Source organism: Eptatretus burgeri, chromosome 3, assembly GCF_056783735.1.
Source record: "Eptatretus burgeri isolate ZD-2024b chromosome 3, Ebu_testis_v1, whole genome shotgun sequence".
NCBI lineage: Eukaryota > Metazoa > Chordata > Myxini > Myxiniformes > Myxinidae > Eptatretus > Eptatretus burgeri.
In genome coordinates, this window is record NC_140963.1 from 13,178,310 (window position 1) to 13,198,232 (window position 19,923).

The following is a 19,923-nucleotide window of genomic DNA, read 5'->3' on the forward strand; positions in this document are numbered from 1 at the left end:
AAAATATTAACATGAACAATGCTTATAAATTAAAAAATTATCCAAGCCCGACTGACGCGAATGACTTGGTGAGATTAAGCGATTTATCACAATATATATCCTTAAATAAAACGGCCGTGTATTCCAAAGATACAGAAGTGTTGATATTATCTCCAGGTCATACAGAATTCACAGTTTGAATTAAAATAAATTTTTATAAAGAAGGGCGTATCGTTTGTATGAGAATAGAACAATGGGGGTATGATATGAATGATTTAGGGTATAATTGGTCATTTAAAATTGACCTCGAAGACCTGGAACAATTAAATCAGTCTCGTAAGGAAGAATATTATCCACTTGGTATTGAGAATGAGTTATGTGGGGCCACGATTAGTAAACAACAAATAAAAGAATTTAATAAGGGTAAATATAATAATGGTTTTACCCTTGTTTATATCATGAAAACAGAAAAAACAGGATTATATATAATAAGTAAGGAAATACAAAATGATTTAACAATGGGAAGATGGGAAGGTGTTTCGTGCTATAATATTATTCTAACATATATTTCTAATACATAAATGACAGCAATAAGGCTTCAAGAAAATTATCATTTCTGTGTCCAAGCATACCTTGAAGAAAAGGGTATTCGGTATTTTAATAAATATGTTCTACAACATAAGAATGAGGTATTTTCAATAAAAGATTGGCATTATGCTGATGTTGATAAACCGACAACATTACATTTAATTCGAATGTTAAATAATGAAAAAATTATAAAGTTAAGTAAAGGTAAGGCTCTTTTAGAAATTCAAAAGAAATTTTATTGGTTTCCTGTTGTAAAAAAAATTATTTTGGATTCAGGAATAACAAGAAATCCTGATGAATATATGTATGATATTCTATGGGGTGTAAGCGATTCAAGGGTAATAAGGGATGAGGAAGGAGTTGAAGAAGAGAGGGAAGAGGAGGAAAAGGAGAAGAGAGAGAAGGAGGAAAGAGAGAAGAGAGAGAAGGAGGAAAGAGAGAAGAGAGAGAAGGAGGAAAGAGAGAAGAGAGAGAAGAGAGAAGGAGAGGGAGGAGAGGGAGGAGAGGGAGGAGAGGGAGGAGAGGGAGGAGAGGGAGGAGAGGGAGGAGAGGGAGGAAAGAGCGAGACTAAATAAATTTGAAAATATGGAAACCGATGAGATTAAAAAAAGATTGGGGGTATTACAGAAAATAACTCAACCCACCAAGGAGGAAAACAAAGAATTGACAAGTCTATTTGTAATATTTTCTACAAGACTGTTGTCATCGACAAGATATTCATTTTAATTCAAGTTTTTCATTTTTTTTTTTTCTTAAATAAATGGAGGAGACAGTGAAGGCATTTCTAAGGATTCTTTATGTTTTTAAAATTAAGATTCAAATGTGCATGTTGGAAACTAAAAAGGTTTTTGCACTCTGCAGGAATTTTTCTCATAAATAAATGAGTTATTGTCTCAAATGTAAAAAGAAAACTAATACTAAAAATATTTCATATATTAAAAGTAAAAATAACAGGGTTATACAAAAAGGTATATGTTCGATGTGTGGTTCAAAAAAAATCAATTTATCTCCAAACACAAACTAGGAGATATACAAAAGTTTTTATCAGGAAGTAAATTTACAACTGGAATACCAGGGGAATTACATCTTCCAGGGTATTCTTTCTGTGGTCCAGGCACAAACTTGGATAAAAGATTAGATGAGGCAGACAATCCTAAATCATGGAGTTAACCCATCAATAGAGTTGATGAAGTGTGCATGAGACACGATATTGATTATGGGAATTCCACAACTTTGGAAGAAAAGCATGAAGCCGATAGAGAAATGTTGTATAATTTGTCTCTGATACAAAATCCAACCTTGAGAGAAAAAGTTGATTGTTTCATTGTGAAGAAGATGATCAGTGCTAAATTGAAACTTGGACTTGGAAATTCAAAAAACTTATAGGCTCTAATGATGTCATTAAGACTGAAGAGCAATTAGCTGATGAATTACATAAACCAATATTCACAAAGTTTCGTAGAAGGAAAGTTTATTCCAAGGAAGTTGATTATATCTGGTCCGCTGATTTGATTGAACTCAATAATGATAAGGGGTACAAGTATGCTTTCACCGTTATTGATTTGAGGAGTAGATACGCATGGGTTGTCCCTTTAAAAAACAAAACAGGAAATACTCTTATGTTCGCCTTTCAACAGATATTTAATAAAAGTAAGAGAAAACCTAAAAAATTGTGGACTGATGAGGGTGGAGAGTTTTATAACAAGATATTTATGAATTTTCTAAAAAATAACAGTATTACATTATACAGTACCTTTAATGAAGGGAAGGCAGTTGTTGTTGAACGTTTTAATCGTACCTTAAAAGAGAGACTATATAAAAAATTCACACAACTCTGTTCACAACAATGGTCATCTTTTATTCAGGATATTGTGGATAAGTATAATGACACGATTCACACGTCAACAAATATGAAACCATCAGAAAAATTTACAAAATTAAAATATGAAAAAGAGATTAATGTCAGAAAACCTAAGTTCAAAGTTGGTGATATCGTAAGAATATGTAGGTGGAAATCTCATTTTGAAAAGGGTTATACTAAACGATGGACGAACGAACTTTTTAAAATTGTTTATGTAATAGATACGGTTCCTTGGACTTATAAGATATATGATTTGGAAGGGGAAGAGATTTTAGGTTCATTTTATTCACAGGTATTACAAAAGACAAAACTAAGCAGATAATACCCATGGGAGCAATGGGTTGTCCCTTCACTCCCTCCTATACACCTTTGTGGACACTAGAGGGCCAAGTCCGAGGTGTATAACAGAAAATAATGTGTGTCAAGGGGGGACGTTCTTAGATCTGTGAACCCCAAACACAGAATCCTAAACTGAATAGTCGAGGCTTAACTTTTGTTTGTTGGTGTGTGTGTGTGTGTGTGTGTGTGTGTGTGTGTGTGTGTGTGTGTGTGTGTGTGTGTGTGTGTGTGTGTGTGTGTGTGCAATGGGAGCAATGGGTTGGTGCTTCACTCCCTCATACTATACACCGTTGTGGACACTCGAGGGCCAAGTCCGAAGTGTAGAACAGTATATAATTTGTCAAGGGGACGTTCTTAGATCTGTGAACCCCAAACACAGAATCCTCAACTGAATAGTCAAGGCTTAACTTTGTTTGTTGATGTGTGTGTGTGTGTGTATGTGTGTGTGTGTATGTGTGTGTGTATGTGTGTGTGTATGTGTGTGTGTGTATGTGTGTGTATGTGTGTGTGTATGTGTGTGTGTGTGTATGTGTGTATGTGTGTGTATGTGTGTGTATGTATGTGTGTATGTATGTGTGTGTGTATGTGTGTGTATGTGTGTGTGTGTGTGTGTGTGTGTGTGTGTGTGTGTGTGTGTGTGTGTGTGTGTGTGTGTGTGTGTGTGTGTGTGTGTGTGTGTGTGTCCCAACCCTCACATTCAAAATCTCAACCCCAACCCTCACATTCAAAATCTCAACCCCAACTCAATCCTCACCCAACACAATGTCTTTTTCAAAATGAGATTTCCACATATATATATATATATATATATATATATATATATATATATATATATATATTTTACGTTTTTTTCTCTTCTTCCAATTCTGTCTTTTCAGGCTTTCAGGTTTGATGATGTAGAAAGGGGGAGTAAGCCTGCACTTTCTTCCCAGAACTTTCTTGATCTTGCTCCCATCAAGCACCATCCGACAAAGAACTACATCGATAGGTTTAGATCCCAAAGAGTGATAGCAACTCCAAAAGACTCCAAAATATAAATAAATAAAATAATAATAAATAAATAAATAATTACATAAAAGTCTCCAAAAAAGTTTCAAGTCTCCAAAATAAACCCAACTTTCCAAGTCGTCAAGGTATAACCACATTCCCGTTGAGTTTCCAAGATATGTATCATATTGTGAGTTATCAAGCCAGAACCCACATTTCAAGTCTCCAAAATAAAACCAACTTACAAAGTCTCTAAAGGATAACTCATTTCCTGATTTTTTCAAAATTTGTGAGTCTCCAAGGTAGGTCCCATATTTAGAACCATCTTGGCAGAACCCTTTTCCTGAGTCTCCAAGGTAGTTATTTAAACCATCAAGGCAGAACTCATTTACTGATTTTTTTCAAAATTTGTGAGGTCTCCAAGGTAGGTTTCATATTTAAAACCACCAAGAATAACTCATTTACTAATTTTTTCAAAATTTGTGAGTCTCCAAGGTAGACCCCATATTTAGAACCATCTTGGCAGAACCCTTTTCCTGAGTCTCCAAGATAGTTATTTAAACCATCAAGGCAGATAAGAACTCATTTACTGATTTTTTCAAAATTTGTGAGTCTCCAAGGTAAAACTTGTATTCTGGCTCATCAAGGTATAACTTGTTCAGTGGGTATTGTCTTGATAACTCACAATGAGTACTATTGCTGTAAAACTCTTTTTCAGGATTTTGCTGGTTTCCAAGGTATAACTCTTTGGTTGGGTCATCAAGGACGAACTCGTTCTGTGGGTCTTGGTCGCTCATAAGGTCTTCAACCAAGCCAACAATTTCACCCCAAGTTGTAGCAAAAGCAGTAATTTCATTTCGTATTTCAGATACAATTTCCTGTGAGAGAAAATAATAATGTATTAATCAAGTGATTTAATTATTAAATGAGTATGCTTCAATCAAAGTTTGAAAATAGGAAAATAAAAATCTTACCTCAACAGATAAGAGGTTTGAAACCAGTTCATCAACTTGAAGGTTTAGTTCCATCCAAGTAGTCAATCTCCAAGGAACCCCAAAGTCATCCCACTCAACGTCTTGCTCGTTCTGTGGGTCTTGGTCGCTCACAAGGTCTTCAACCAAGCCAACAATTTCGCCCAAAGTTGTGGCAAAATCGGTATTTTCATATTGCATTTCAGATACAATTTCCTGTGAGAGAAAATAATAATGTATTAATTAAGTTATTTAATTATTAAATGAGTCGATGTTTAAAAGGAACTGAAAATAGGGAAATAAAATCTTACCTCAATGGATAAGAGGTTTGAATCCAGTTCATCAACTTGGAGGTTTAGTTCCATACAAGTCGGAGAGTTCCAGGCAAGCACACAGCACACCATCGCCAGCAAAAAAAATGTTTAAAATGGAGCCTGGGCTTGAGGCTTTTATAGGGAAAGACTGGTGGGTGTGGTTTCCTTTGGAAATTCCCTGGGCAAGCCCAGGCAAGCCTTCGTTGGGAAATTTTTCAAAACCATAACATACTGGAATTTTCTCGTGATTTCTTTGTGAGTCAGAGATGAACTGGAAATGATGTAAGAGTAGGCGGGGCTTAGCAAAAGTAGGCGGGGCTTAGGAAAAGTGGGCGTGGCTTATAAAAAACCTCATAAAAAGTGGGCGGGGCCGATAAAAATTCCACGGAAAAGTGGGCGGGGGCTTCGAGGGAAGTGGGCGTGGCTTAACAAAAATAACCTGTGGCTCAGGAGGTGGTTAAACAAGAGCATTAAGAGAAGTTTATCATTTCGTAATGGCACAAAAGGGGTATCTTAAAAAATATAAAGATTCAAATGTTTTGTTTTTCAATATTTTAGATGGGGATTATTGTGCAAAGAAAATTAAGCTATTGAAGGAATTTGAGAATGAACAAATCTTTATAGGTTCAATGAGTGAGCTAAACAATACGCATTGGTTATTTGATAAAGAGTGTCCTGAGGCTTAGACGTTTCAGATATTTCTTTAGAATCACCTTTAACAAATCACATTACTACTTTGCTACTTGAACAAATCTTTATCTTATTGCATGGGTTGTTTGAAATAAAGTGTCCCCAGGTTAAAAGGGGAGACAAATAAATATACCTTGGGATAAAAAGGGGGTTTATTTTTTAGGGAAAAAAAATATGAATCGCTGAAAATCCCCCACTCATTTACATGGGGAAAAGTGAGCCAGAATCAGTATATTCACCATACTCCCATGAGAGTATCAATTATCCCATCTCCTTTATTTCTAAATTGATGTCCTACACCCCGTTGTCTCTTAGGTTTATAGTATCCTCTACCAAGATACATACCTTCACCCTTGTAGTATGGGGAAAGGAACATCCCATCTCCTGTAATTATTTTATATTTTCCCAACTCGTGTTTCCTCACAATAACCATCGTATTTATTTTTGGAAAACTTCACGTAGGTGAATTCTGATGGATATAATTTCTCCATTAAAAGAAATCATGCGATTATCCTGGTCGGCAATCCTAAAATTTACTCTATATGTGGTTTTTCCAGACACGGGTAGATAAACCAGATTTTTGGGTTCCATATTGAATTCATAACCAATTGGGGTTGAGTATGCGCTGAATGAAAACATTGTATTTGTTCTTATTCCATCATTATAAGTGCCATCAATCAAATCACAGTGAATTAATACCGAATTTATGCCTGAGGATATTTGAATGACATTATCACTGTAAAACGTCCCATTCGTTTCAATCTTTTTTTAGGAGAAACCAAATAACTCTCAAAATGAATTATCAATTGTGAAATCAACCTTGTAGTTATTTTTAAGTTTAATCGTTGATTTTGAAGTATGTTTTTGAATATCTATAGCAATATTTTTTGGTTCATCACCCTGTTCTTTCATAAGAAGAGCAATTTCGGAAGATATTTGAGAAATCTCATATGCTCCGGGTGAAACCGTTATCGTTTTGTTTCCACTTCCCGGATGATAATTAAACTTGTCATTTTTCTCGGTGATATTAAATAAGGTATTATAAGTTTCCATGGACAATAAAGACGCCTCATATTCTTTTGTTGCGTCAAGTTGTATTGGGTATGGGAATGAAGATGTGTGGTCGCTTGTTGTGAAATTAAAATGAAGGATTGTGCTTCTCATTTTATTTAATATGGATAAAATGTCTTTGCATTGACATTTATTAATTATTTTCATGTTCATCAACTGGTCTAAAATGGCTGATGCTTCATTAAAATAATTGTTATTTCCAGCCTTCTTACTAACAAACAGCAATAAGTCTATTAACCAATTGTGATGGGGAATTTGGAAGAAAACTAACACCTGATCCAAGGCTACTTAAAGCCTGAATAATGTTTCTCCTTCTCATTCTTCCTACTTTTACCAGATAGACAAACCCAATAATTAATAGAGTCCAGCAGATCAGTATATACTCTATCATCCTTATTTTTCATTTCCAGTGGTTTATCAAAATACTTTCATTAATCCCTCATAGTTAAACCTTGTTTTCCATCTTTTTCTGGAAGAAACATTCATCTCGGAGTTAGTTCAACAGGGGGTTGAGCAGAACTCAAGAACCTTAATTCATCATTAAATATCAATCCCTTTTCTTGAACAAGATGAAATATTGCTGGTTGTTCTGTTGGATTGAGTCCTGCTTTGGTTTTTGAATCAGCTGAATATTTATTGTTTTGAAGAGCCTTCACAATATAATCAGGGGGTTGATTAATCTCTTCCAGTTGTTGAAATAATCCTTCATCATCATATTCTAATTCTCCTTCTTCTTCTTCTTCTTTCGGCTGCTCCCTTTCGGGGTCGCCACAGCAGATCATCCGTATGATCCGCATAGTGATTTGGCACATGTTTTACGCCGGATGCCCTTCCTGACGCAACCCTGGTCGCCTCTTACGACACGGGGATATGGTACACCTATTTTAACCGGGGTATACACCGGCCCAGTGTACTGGTACTCATTTCACCGACCTCAGAAGGATGACAGGCTGAGTCAACCCCCTGGTGTATTAATTAAGTGGCTCAACGGGACTTGAACTCAGGACCTTTTGGATCCCAAGCCGCTGCCCTAACCACTGCACCAACACCAGGCTATTTCATATTCTAACTCTCCTATATGCTCTAATTCTTCCTCCATCATTTGACTGAAATCTCTTAACATTTGAAGTTTTTTAGGAGTATATTCTATTGTGGGAATTGTGAAAGCATCTATAATTTTTCTTGCGAAGTTTTTAAAAGTGGTTAAAAAAATTTCTCTTGTTTTCTTTCAAATGCTTCTTCACCCGTTCGTTTCTGTTTGCGTTTCTTCTTTATGTCTTCCTGTTGTTTTACAACTTTTGAAACCAATCCTTAAATCTAAAATCTTCTTGCTCTTTCTTTCACATCCATTTATTTATTGGAAAATATCATTCACTGAATTATAAAGGTCAACAGGGAAATTTTCCTTTTCTTCATCATTAAAGTTGATGTGTTCAAATAAATCCTTTTCTTTAAATATTTCATCAAATTCTTTATGAACATTAATCCGAGTTTTAATTTCTTCTTCACTAATACTTGTATCTCTGCTTTTCATATGTTTGCATTGTTTCTTCATCAACATCAAAACGCAATGATAAAATCTTAACCCCATTCCCACTCAGATGTTTAATAATTTGTCTCATTCCTTCTGGATTAGTTTCTCATATCCTAAGACCACCAGATTTTAGATTCTTTAACTCACAATGTGAATATTTTGTTGCACCAAGAGAAACCTCCTCAAGTATCTGGCCTTGATTCCTCAATCGCATATGTTCCTCGACTGAAATATAGTCATAATCTTCACCTTCTACTTCTCCAGGTCTTATTGCTCCAGTTGCTGTTGATACAATACGAACAACATGGTGCTTTTGAAGCAAATTTAAAATATTCTCATTTGTACTATACAAGAACCTTGATTTATGAAAGTTTTTTTCCAAAAGCAGATTTACCCACAAGATTTATAATAATAGTTTTCATTTATATATGTAATTGTTTATAAAATAAAAATATATCTTTTAATATCTCATCTTGTTTCACAACAATATATTTATATTTTTCAGTCAAGTGCTTCATGTAATCCCCAAATTCCTTTTTACTACATAATGTAGAACAATTGTCTCTCCAAAAATTGTTTATATCTATTGAATTTAACTTGAATGAAATAAAGGTGTTAGCATTGTTTCTTATTGAGCGACGAGGGAGTTGAAAGTATGATTGACGAAGATAAATACAATTACAAGCAAAATGTCTCCCTCTTGTGTTGTAGCTATCCATTACCGTTTCATTTCTCTCATTGACACAATCATCAAAGATAACGAGGTTCTTTTTTGATTTATCCAAGTCTTGTGGAGAAGGTTTGTATTTATCCAAATTCCAAATTTATCCAAATTTTTTGATTTATCCAAATTCGTATTATCACAAAAAATACATGTTATTGGATTTGATTTCTTTTTTATATCTCTGTGCGTCACAAAATAGTTGTATTATATCTTCAATGTTGTAATCATTTGGTTTGTTTTGAAGTTTAAATAAACCGATTATATCTTCTTTTTGAAGACCAGCATTAAAACCTTGTGAGAGTAGTTGATACTCAGGTTGAAAAATTGACTTTGTGAAAATTATTAAATTATCATAATCTAAAAAGTCGGGAGAAAGGAGCATCTTTAAAAGTAAGCAGGTTTTTTCACACCCGCTTGAACCAACGATGAGACATCTTAATGAATTTGGAAGATTTTTATGGTTGTTAACTTTTATCTTATTTTCCCAAATGGGTAAAAAATCATTCATTTATATATTTGGAAAACAGGTTATTTAATTTTTTATTGGCTTTTTTGGAAACTCTATGTTTTATCCAAAGTTCATGTTTAATTTCAAGATAATCCATTATTTTATTTATTCAATATCTTGTGTTGACATTTCCCTGAAAATGACAATCGTTTACAATATAAATCATCAATCCACGAAACATGCTTGTCATTTCTTCAGTCTCTTCTCTTGTAAGAAAAGGTGTATTATCACCCTCATACTTTACATTCATTTCTCGAATCAATCTTGGAAAGTAATTCATTTTTGGTGTAAATCTCAAATAATTATATTCCTTTTTATATTTTTTTATTATCATTAATTCGAAGATAATCACAGAATATACATTGTTTGTAGGGTTTTGACTCTGTGTTTAATCCCCGTCTTTCACACGCAGGACAATTCTCAAACTTGTCATGTGGAGAATCAGGAAATTCAAGAGACTCAAAATCTAGTAAACTATTCATATTTATAAAGTAAAACTTTACTTCAAATAAAATTCATCTTCGGTACTTTAATTGGTACTTTCATAATCATCTCCAAAACTACTTTCATAACTATTGTTTGAACACAAACTCTCGGTATCATAATTGTCTTCTGTTCCAACAGAGATACTATCATCACTATCATAATCTTCAAAATCTTCAGTTGAATAAAGACTCATATTTAATTCGTAGAAAAAACATTACCATCTATATCTATATATGTTTTTTCATTAACAGATTCAACTACCACATTTTTTCTATCAAAGGTAATTTTAAAATGGTCCTTAACTACTATTGAACGAAACGTCAATTCACCTGATGTATTAACATCCTTTATTTCATCAGGATTTACATCTTTAGGGTTGTTGAAAAAAAATACAAATTTCTCCTTGCATATTACAGATGGTCTGATCTTTTCTTTCTGAAGCTTCATCCATGAGGTTTTTCTTTTTTGATACTTTTTCTTGTTTCATTGCTTTTCCTAGTGTTGAATATATTGCCAGGAGAGGAGAAACTTTTGTTCGAGCTACTTTAATTGATGTTCATCCAGATATACTGAAAGCCCTTCCACTGAAGGAAATTGAAGAACTCGTATTATTCACCAAAATTGTTTTTATCCAATAGTTGTCATATTTATCTTTATTCAATTTTACATCCTCGACATATTTCTCAGTATCTTTTACAAATGAAGAGATTGAAACTTGTCTATTGTTTTTTGATACATTGTATTTATTAAATGTAAAAAGTTGGAGGATAAAATGGTTTTAAGCAGAGATTCACCTATAAATTAAACGAAATTTTCATCGAGAAAATTTAATTTTCAGCAAAGTTTTGTTATATAAATATGGTGAATACAACATGCTGCGATGTTTGTAATCACAAATATAAATGTTATAAAAAACACCTTCAAAGCAACAAACACACATTCAATCTTTTCAGACAAATATCTCCACTTGACCAAGAAACAAAACATTGCGATAGATGAGATTATGATATTCTTCAAAAAAAATGATAATTTTTTATCCTTTTTACTACATAATGTAAAACACCTTCAATCACGCAAACACAAGAACAATGAAGAAAGGGAAGGTGCCACTAAATTCTCCATTGCAAACACTGATGGGGCATTTAAAGGACATATAAAAATGATTGTTTCGCTTTCAAGACCCTGGACCATTTTCAATCATGGAAGCCGTTGATGTGGTGAAACAAAGTATTGAAACTATAATTAAAAACACATTAAGTGAAATGAAAACTTTTAAGTTTTATCTGGGAGTAAAATTGAATATGGGAAGAGAAGGTGATGAAACTACTCCCAATATGAGGACAAACCCTCACTTTATCTCATCATTTCAAGATTTTGTAAGATGTGATGTTTACGATGAACTCCAGAGACAAGAACAAGATGTTGATAACACTGTAGTAGGTCATGGATTTGCTATTACAAAAATAATCTTTTTAGATATACACATCTTAAAATCAGATCCTCTTCAAGCTTATTCTTATATTGATTTACCAAAAGAGATAAAACTTAAGAAAGTGGTTGTTAATATTCAAAACAAAGAAAATAAATGTTTTCTATGGTCTGTTCTTGCTCACTTACATCCTCCACAATGGAAACCTGAAAGGGTTGAACATTATAAGAAATACGAGAATACATTAAATGTTAAAGATTTAAAGTTTCCAATGCAATTGAGAGATATTCCTAAATTTGAGAAAATGAATAATCTATCTGTTAATGTTTATGGATTAACAGATACAAACAAAGTTCAGATATTAAAAATTTCAAACAGCTATAACAATGAAGATAAACACATTGACCTTCTCTACTTTACTTCAAACGAAAAATCACATTATGTCACAAAAATCACAAAAATCACTTCCATCAAAACTTTATCAAGATTAACCAAATCACAACTATATAAGAGAAAATGTGAAATGTATCCTTGAAAGAGATGTCTCAACTCCTTTCACACAAAAGAACGATTACATCAACATTCAAAATATTGTAGTAATCATAAATCAACCGTAATCAATTTACCAAAAGCAGGTTCAAACATATCATTCAAAGATTTGAACAAATCTATAAAACATCCGTTTGTGATATATGCTGATTTTGAAAGTAGCCTTGAAAAGATAGATACTGTTTCTCCAAATCCAAATAAATCATACACAAATAAATATCAAAAACATACTCCTTGTGGTTTCTGTTATTATATCAAATCATCGCCAAATCATCTGTTATTATATCAAATCATAAAATCATCTGATAGCCAAGAGCAGGACACGAACGATTTGACATATTCATCATTTCTATATTACCTCCATCAACAGATTAACAACATGGCAGGATAAAAGTTGTAAATGCTGAGTTGAACAAACGTCATGAACTCATGGACTTAGTTAAGTGAAGTACGTCGTCTGGGACCCGGCCGTCAGTTTGCCGCCCAATGCTGCTGATTGTGACGTCATCGATTCCCTCTTTGAAAATTCTATCTATATTCGAGTTTTTGAATCCGCTATAACCTGTGTAAATATATGAACACATAATGTGAAGAGTTCGGAAGTATGAACAGAATATGTTCGGAGAAAAGTGTGTTAGAAGTTCCAGGCTTGTGCCAATTATATTATGATTTTATGATTATGATATTTGATTTTTTGAATCTGCTATCATCTGCGTAAATACATGGAACAAATAATGTGAAGATTTCGCAAGTATGAACAGAATATGTTCGGAGAAAAGTGTGTTCGAAGTTCCAGGCCTACGCCCATTATATTATTATTAAGAATCTCTGTTCATTCATTGGCATCGTGGGCATGTATCATTAGGGTTTATTGCCATTTGCTCTTAATAAGTTTTCTGGTCTTGGGGTGATGTACGCTTGTCCTCGCTGCTGCTTCGTGGTTTTGGCTGGTTGCAGAGCAGTTGTAGTGCGGTTTAAACCGCATCAGATCACATCACATGACCTCATGGTTTGCTCCACCGAATTGATAAGAGGCACGCGTGTCTATCGGCATGGCACCAATTAATTCCATGGCTTCAATAGCAGTGCAACATGGAAAACAGACCTGGGAACTTGCTTGGGACCATCTATTTAATTGTCATTTGCGGGTTGGGGTTGCTTTGACGCGACCTGCGGGACTCAAACTGGACTTGTGGAACTGCGCAGTAACTATTATATTTGTAGTATTTACATGAAACTTATTCCATCTTTTTAAGTGTTCATTTCTTTTATTTATGTTAATTGTGGTGTTTAACATGATCAGTTCACTTGTCTTGCGTTTGCCGACCCTACTCATGCAATGAACGGAATCAAACTTAACATCTACGTCCATTCACAATTAACTTTAACATTTCACACCTTATTTAAACAGTTCAATCCTGCACAACGGTCGAGTAGCTTTCTTTTATCTCCCCATCCTCCATCAACCATTCAACAACACATACCTCCAAGTTTCGTCATTTCTGTGTGAATTACTGATGGAAATCTTTCCATGAGGGTAATTCTGAGAGAGAGAGAGAAACGATGGGAGTTCAAGGGTCTGCATCACTGAGGTTTAAACCTGCATCCCAAGTCAAGTTCAAACATAAATGTGCACTAAAACATTCATTTATCATGGCTATATGATAAGTTGAGCTTAAATGAACAAAAACCTCAAAAAAAAAAACAGGAAATTACTTCAAAACGCAATTAATTTGTGGTGATGAAACACGAGCAGTTATAAAGTAGCAGTTCACATGAGGCGTCTTATTAATTACGTAACACCCCAGTGCACAAACGCCATACAAAACTAGACAAAACAAATCCTGGTGAGGGTCTGCCATCTCTGATTGCTCTTTCTAGTTTTAAATTGAATTCACATCCCATATAATAACACTCTACTCTGTTATTGAAAACAAATCATTTCGTACTTCATGTTTGGTTTCTCTTTAATAACTGCAGAGGATGGTGTGGCATTGTGATAAACTGTCGTGACAAATTCAAAACGTTTCCGATGTACAGAGGGTTCAGTGTGGTCCGCACATGGTGCGCAAGGTGGGGTGAGCGGGGTTTGGCCAACATTTCTGCAACATTTACGGACCCAATAAATAGATGGCCTTTTGGTGCATTTTGAAAGGATGTTTTTATGGGGTAATTCGAATTTTGTGACAAAATTTTTACTTGTGTGTGAGTGGCTTCATAAAGTTCTGATGGGGAGATAATTCTAAGTGTGTGTTGACTATCAGGGGCTGGCTGGATAGCTAGGAGCTACGCACACCCGCCGCCATGCTGTGTCGTCCCGAGTTCGAATCTCGGCCCAGCTATGAACGACTGTCGCCGTGGTGTTTCGTGTGTAGGGAGACACATGAATACGTGTGCCGTCCCTCGGAAAGACATTAAACAAGGCTTCCCATTTTCCAGAATTAGTTGGTGCATGTTAAAAAATCCCACGGTGTACTATGTGAACAGTCGGTGAATTTTCGCCAGCGCACTGGACAAATTTCAAACTCCTGTCCTGATTGGGTGCTGGGAAGGCAATGGCAAACCACCCAGCATTTTCTCTGCCAATAAGCAGCTTCAGCAGCACCAACATCCTGCAAAGAGTCTGGAAGGCCAACATATGATCCCATCAACTATCGGAGAGTGTGGTCACTTCAGTATTTGCATTTCTATGTGCTCGATAATTTCCATGAGTCATTGTAATATTGTGTTGAACACATTTGTCGAATGATGCACTGTGTTGAAAAAACAAAATCGGAAATTTGTTATTAATTAACACCCACGTAGCAGATGGGTTTAAAAGGCAATTAACATTGACTCACTCTTTTTAATGAAACTGGTCAATCTTGAGTGCCTTTCATGACAATATCAAAAGGCTAATTAAATGGGATGTTTTCCTTTCCAACCCTCTTCTTCTTTTTTTTGTTTCCTCCATGGACTTTGCCATTCAACAAAATCTTTTCAACAATTTTGAGAAGACATTTGTGATTAATGCTGTTAACTATCTTAATTAGTAAACTGTCAACAGTGGGTTTGTCAAACTCCTTCAAACTTCCTTCTTTCATATTTCATCCACTCTTCCTGTCCAGGCTGGAGTTCCTCAAGGCAGCGTTCTGGGCCGTGTTCTTTTTCTGGTTTTCAGCAATGATCTCTCCGACTCTCCAGAAAATCCTCTTTATCTCTTTGCTGATGACTCCACCCTCTGCCGTATCATCTGTCATCCCTCAGACCGGCAAGCAGCAGCTTCTTCGCTCTCTGCAGATCTGGATAAAATCACAAACTTGTCCAACACGTGGAATATGTCTTTCAATTTGGACAAATCTCACACTCTTACAATGTCCCTCCGAATGGACCGTTGGAAGCCCCCCCTCCCCCCCATCTACTTTCTCAACAATCCTCTGGAAGAAGTCCTTTCTTTCAAGCTTCTGGATCTCAATATCTGCAATGACCTTTCCTGGGAAAGCCACATTTCCAACCTCACCTCCAAAGCCAGTCGCCGACTGGAAATCCTCCATCGTGCAAAGTCCTTCCTCATCCACCTGAGCTCCTGACCACTTACAAAGCTTTTGTCCGCAGCCTGATGGAGTACTGCTCTCCCCTCTGGGCTGGTGCTCCTGCCTCCCACCTTTCTTGGCTTCATGCTGTAGAAACCAAGGCATTTCGGATCATTGGCATCTCCTACGATGAGGCTAAGTCTTTGGGCCTCTCACTCTCTCACTGCAGGCAGGTCGGTGGTCTTTCTGTCTTGTAACGTGTCCTTTCCGGTCTCGCCCCCCCCCCACCCGCCCCCTGCTCTGTCTGTGATTTGTCCCCACCATATTTCTGCAGGGCGCTCAAGGTCCGCCAACAACCCCCTTCTGGTAAAACTACCAAAATCACGAATCACTGCTCACCTTCACTCTTTCATTCCTCTTTTTTCCCACCTTTGGAATAAACTCCCTCACTCTATTCAACCCCATTCTTCCCTCCAGGTCTTCAAAACAGCTGTTCACCACCACCTCTTATCATCCCCCATCGAAAATCACGAACTTTTCTACCCCCGTTAATCCACCCCAAACCCACCTCCTTCAAATTTCCTGCTTTCCTTCCTGAAAGTCCCTGTGATGCCCATCTTGTATACCCCGTGTTCCCTGCCCCATCCCTTCCAAAGATCTCCTAGTGTCTCTGTTCCCCACTGTTTTGTCCTTCCCACTCCCGCCCCTCTTGTCTCATGCCCCCCGCCTTGCTGTGCGTTATGTGTTTGCTCTCATACGAGCCTCGACAAGGTATACAAAAAAAAAAACCTGTGCTTCGGCCTCACTCCCTTTCCCCAAAACCAACTCCATTATTCCTTTACTCTGAATCAATGATGCATGTTCATAACTTCACAACACAAAGTTCCTTTGAAGAGGAACCGTTTTGCTACTCATGACGATCTCTCCTTCATAAATCAATTGAATGTTTTTCTCTTGAGAGTGAAGGAAAAAAAATTCACAACTCGTGTGGATTCTTAACGATCTTTACAAGTCTAAATTGTAAAATTGCTTGGAAGGAAGAGATCGTTCACATGACAATTCAAATGTGAACAATGATATTCAAATCACCTGGCCACTGAGGATGTGCATCTGTAACTTGAATCGCTGGAATGTAATACCTTGTGTTCACAGTGAGAGACTCCAACTTCCAAGGAACTGCAGAAAAATGAAATAAAAGAAACCACAAAAAATTCCTCTGGATGACTTCATCTTTGCTTTTTGTCATCTTTGTAGATAATAGTTGGTTATTGTTGTCAAGTGAGCTTGCTGAGGACATTGGAAGTGGTAACGTGCAGCGGTGGCAGGCGGTGGTGTCGGTGCAGTGGGGGCAGGCGGTGGTGTCGGTGCAGCGGGGGCAGGCGGTGGTGTCGGTGCAGCGGGGGCAGGCGGTGGTGTCGGTGCAGCGGGGGCAGGCGGTGGTGTCGGTGCAGCGGGGGCAGGCGGTGGTGTCGGTGCAGCGGGGGCAGGCGGTGGTGTCGGTGCAGCGGGGGCAGGCGGTGGTGTCGGTGCAGCGAGGGCAGGCGGTGGTGATGGTGCAGTGGAGGCAGGTGGTGGTGATTGTGCAGCGGGGGCAGGTGGTGGTGACCGTGCAGCAGGGGCAGGCGGTGGTGTCGGTGCAGCGGGGGCAGGCGGTGGTGACCGTGTAGCGGGGGCAGGCGGTGGTGACCGTGCAGCGGGGGCAGGCGGTGGTGACCGTGCAGCGGGGGCAGGCGGTGGTGACGGTGCAGCGGGGGCAGGCGGTGGTGACGGTGCAGCGGGGGCAGGCCGTGGTGACGGTGCAGCGGGGGCAGGCCGTGGTGACGGTGCAGCGGGGGCAGGCCGTGGTGACGGTGCAGCGGGGGCAGGCCGTGGTGACGGTGCAGCGGGGGCAGGCCGTGGTGACGGTGCAGCGGGGGCAGGCCGTGGTGACGGTGCAGCGGGGGCAGGCCGTGGTGACGGTGCAGCGGGGGCAGGCCGTGGTGACGGTGCAGCGGGGGCAGGCCGTGGTGACGGTGCAGCGGGGGCAGGCCGTGGTGACGGTGCAGCGGGGGCAGGCCGTGGTGTCGGTGCAGCGGGGGCAGGCCGTGGTGACGGTGCAGCGGGGGCAGGCCGTGGTGACGGTGCAGCGGGGGCAGGCCGTGGTGACGGTGCAGCGGGGGCAGGCCGTGGTGACGGCGCAGCGGGGGCAGGCCGTGGTGACGGTGCAGCGGGGGCAGGCCGTGGTGACGGTGCAGCGGGGGCAGGTGGTGGTGACAGTGCAGCAGGGGCAGGTGGTGGTGACGTGGCAGTGGGGGTAGGTTGAGGCTTACTTTTCAACATTCATAAATGTTGAGGCTTATTAGGAAGGAACGGATGAAGGAATTGTGATGAGTCAGGCCAGGCAGGGAAATATAATTTCAGGAAGGGAAAAGTGAAACATATTCTATACCAATGCCAGAAGTTTAAATAAGATTATGGAAGAGCTTGAAGCCAAAGTAGATAGTGAGGAGTAGTTGCAGTGAGTGAGACATGGTTTGAGGAGGAGAATAACTGGAGGACAGGATTAGAAGGCTAAAAGGTGTATCGGTGTGATTGGAAGGAGGGAAGAGGAAGAGGAGTAGCAATCTGGGTAAAGGACGGCATTGCATAAAGAGAAAGGGGTGACATTAAGGAACGAATAAATGTGGAGATTCTGTATGGGCAGAGATTAGAGAGTGCAGCGTTAGACATCCTTTTAATTAACGATCCCAATATGATGGAGGAGGTAGAGGTTGGGGAGCATTGAGGAGAAAGTGACCATAACATTGTGTCTGCGCAAAGATTCTGTTGAGGGTTAGAGTTCATGATAGGAGGGTAAGGCTATTAGATTTTAGGAAGGCAAGCCTTCAGGGTATGAGGAGAGAATTGAGTGATGTAGATTGTAAGACTCGAACAACAGGACAATCAGCATCAGAAAAAGGGGAAACCTTTAAGGACCAAATGTGTGGAGTGCAGAGTAAGTAAATTCCAATGAGGTGTAAAACTAGAAGCAGAAAAAGACCAGGGTGGGTGAGTAGTGAGATAAGGAATGCTATTAAGGTGAAGCAAAAGGCATTTATTAGGAATAAAATAACAGGACTGGAGTTAGATTTATATAACTATCGGAGTAAACAGAGGCAAGTATAGAAAATAACTCAGCAAGCCAAAAGAGAGCATGAGAAGGACATGGCTAAGAATATTAAACATAATAGCAAGGCTTTCTTTAAGTATATCAGGGGGAAAGAACAGGTGAGAACCAGGGTGGGCCCATTGAGGAAGAGCACCAGGATAGTGGTTAGTGAGTAAAGTGAGATGGCAGGCTTATTAAACAGGTATTTTGTTTCAACTTTTGCACAAGAACAGTCAGGAGAATTGCCAATAGCTGAGAGTATCTATCGAGGAGGTGAGGAACGGCATTAACAGAAGATCCAGGTTGGAGTGGAGGAAGTAGAGGAACAGCTGGGAAATCTAAGTCGATAAGGCTCTGGAGCCAGATAATATACACCCGAGAGTATTTACGGAGGTGGCTGAGCAGGTAAGCGAGATGTTAATGGATATTTTCAATAGCTCACTGGAGTCAAAACAGGTCAAGAGGATTGGAGACCATTATTTAATGTAACCATGGAGACCATGGAGACCAAATGTAACACCATTATTTAAGAAAAAATCATCATCACACCATTTTAAAGCCTTTTTCCCTGACAATGGGTCAGCTTTTTTGCGGCTTCAATCATAGTACCCTTTCTTGTAGCAATGTTTTTACAGCCGGATGCCCTTCCTGACGCCAACCCTTAGTCATCTTCAACACGCAGGGATAATTACCAGTATTCTGGTGCTCATTTTGCCGACCTTCGGAAGGATGACAGGCTGAGTCAACCACCCTGATGTTAATTCAGTGGCCAGCGGGGCTCGAACTCAGGACCCTGAGGATCCCAAGCCACCACCTCAATCACTAAGCCAACACCAGACTCATTATTTAAGAAAAGATCCAGAGAAGAATTGGGAAACTATGGACCTTTTAGCTTAACTTCAGTTGTGGCGAAGGTGTTGGAGACATTAATTATGGACTGGATGAGGAACCATTTAAACAAATACAAACTAATTGAAGTTAGTCAGCATGGGTTTACCAAAGGTAGTTCTTGTTCAACAAATCTTTTAGAGTTCTCTGAAGCAGTGTCTGATTGAGTGGATGAAGGAAAGGCAGTGGACATAGTATGTCTAGACTTCAAGAAGGTACCACATCGGAGGTTGTTAGCAAAAGTGAGGGCTTGTGGAGTGGCTGGTCAGGTAGTTAATTGGATTGCAAACTGGCTTCGTGGTTGGAAGCAAAGAGTAGCTGTGAGTGGGAGGATGTCTTGCTGGGAAGGATGTAAGTCGTGGGGTA

General features: G+C 38.5%; 1 long non-coding RNA gene across 2 annotated transcripts in view; it reads right to left on the reverse strand.

The window, feature by feature from the left end:
* The window catches only part of LOC147029416 (uncharacterized), an 85,287-nt gene that overhangs the window by 54,283 nt on the left and 11,081 nt on the right, over positions 1 to 19,923 (reverse strand). Inside the window, exons 1-2 of one of the 2 annotated variants that reach the window (XR_015055715.1) lie at positions 16,632 to 16,720; positions 13,515 to 13,573 (exon numbers count right to left, since the gene is read on the reverse strand). This is a non-coding gene — a long non-coding RNA (uncharacterized LOC147029416). Of the gene's footprint in view, positions 1 to 13,514; positions 13,574 to 16,631; positions 16,721 to 19,923 lie in introns of those variants that run through there. The other variant, XR_015055716.1, reaches the window with a different exon arrangement.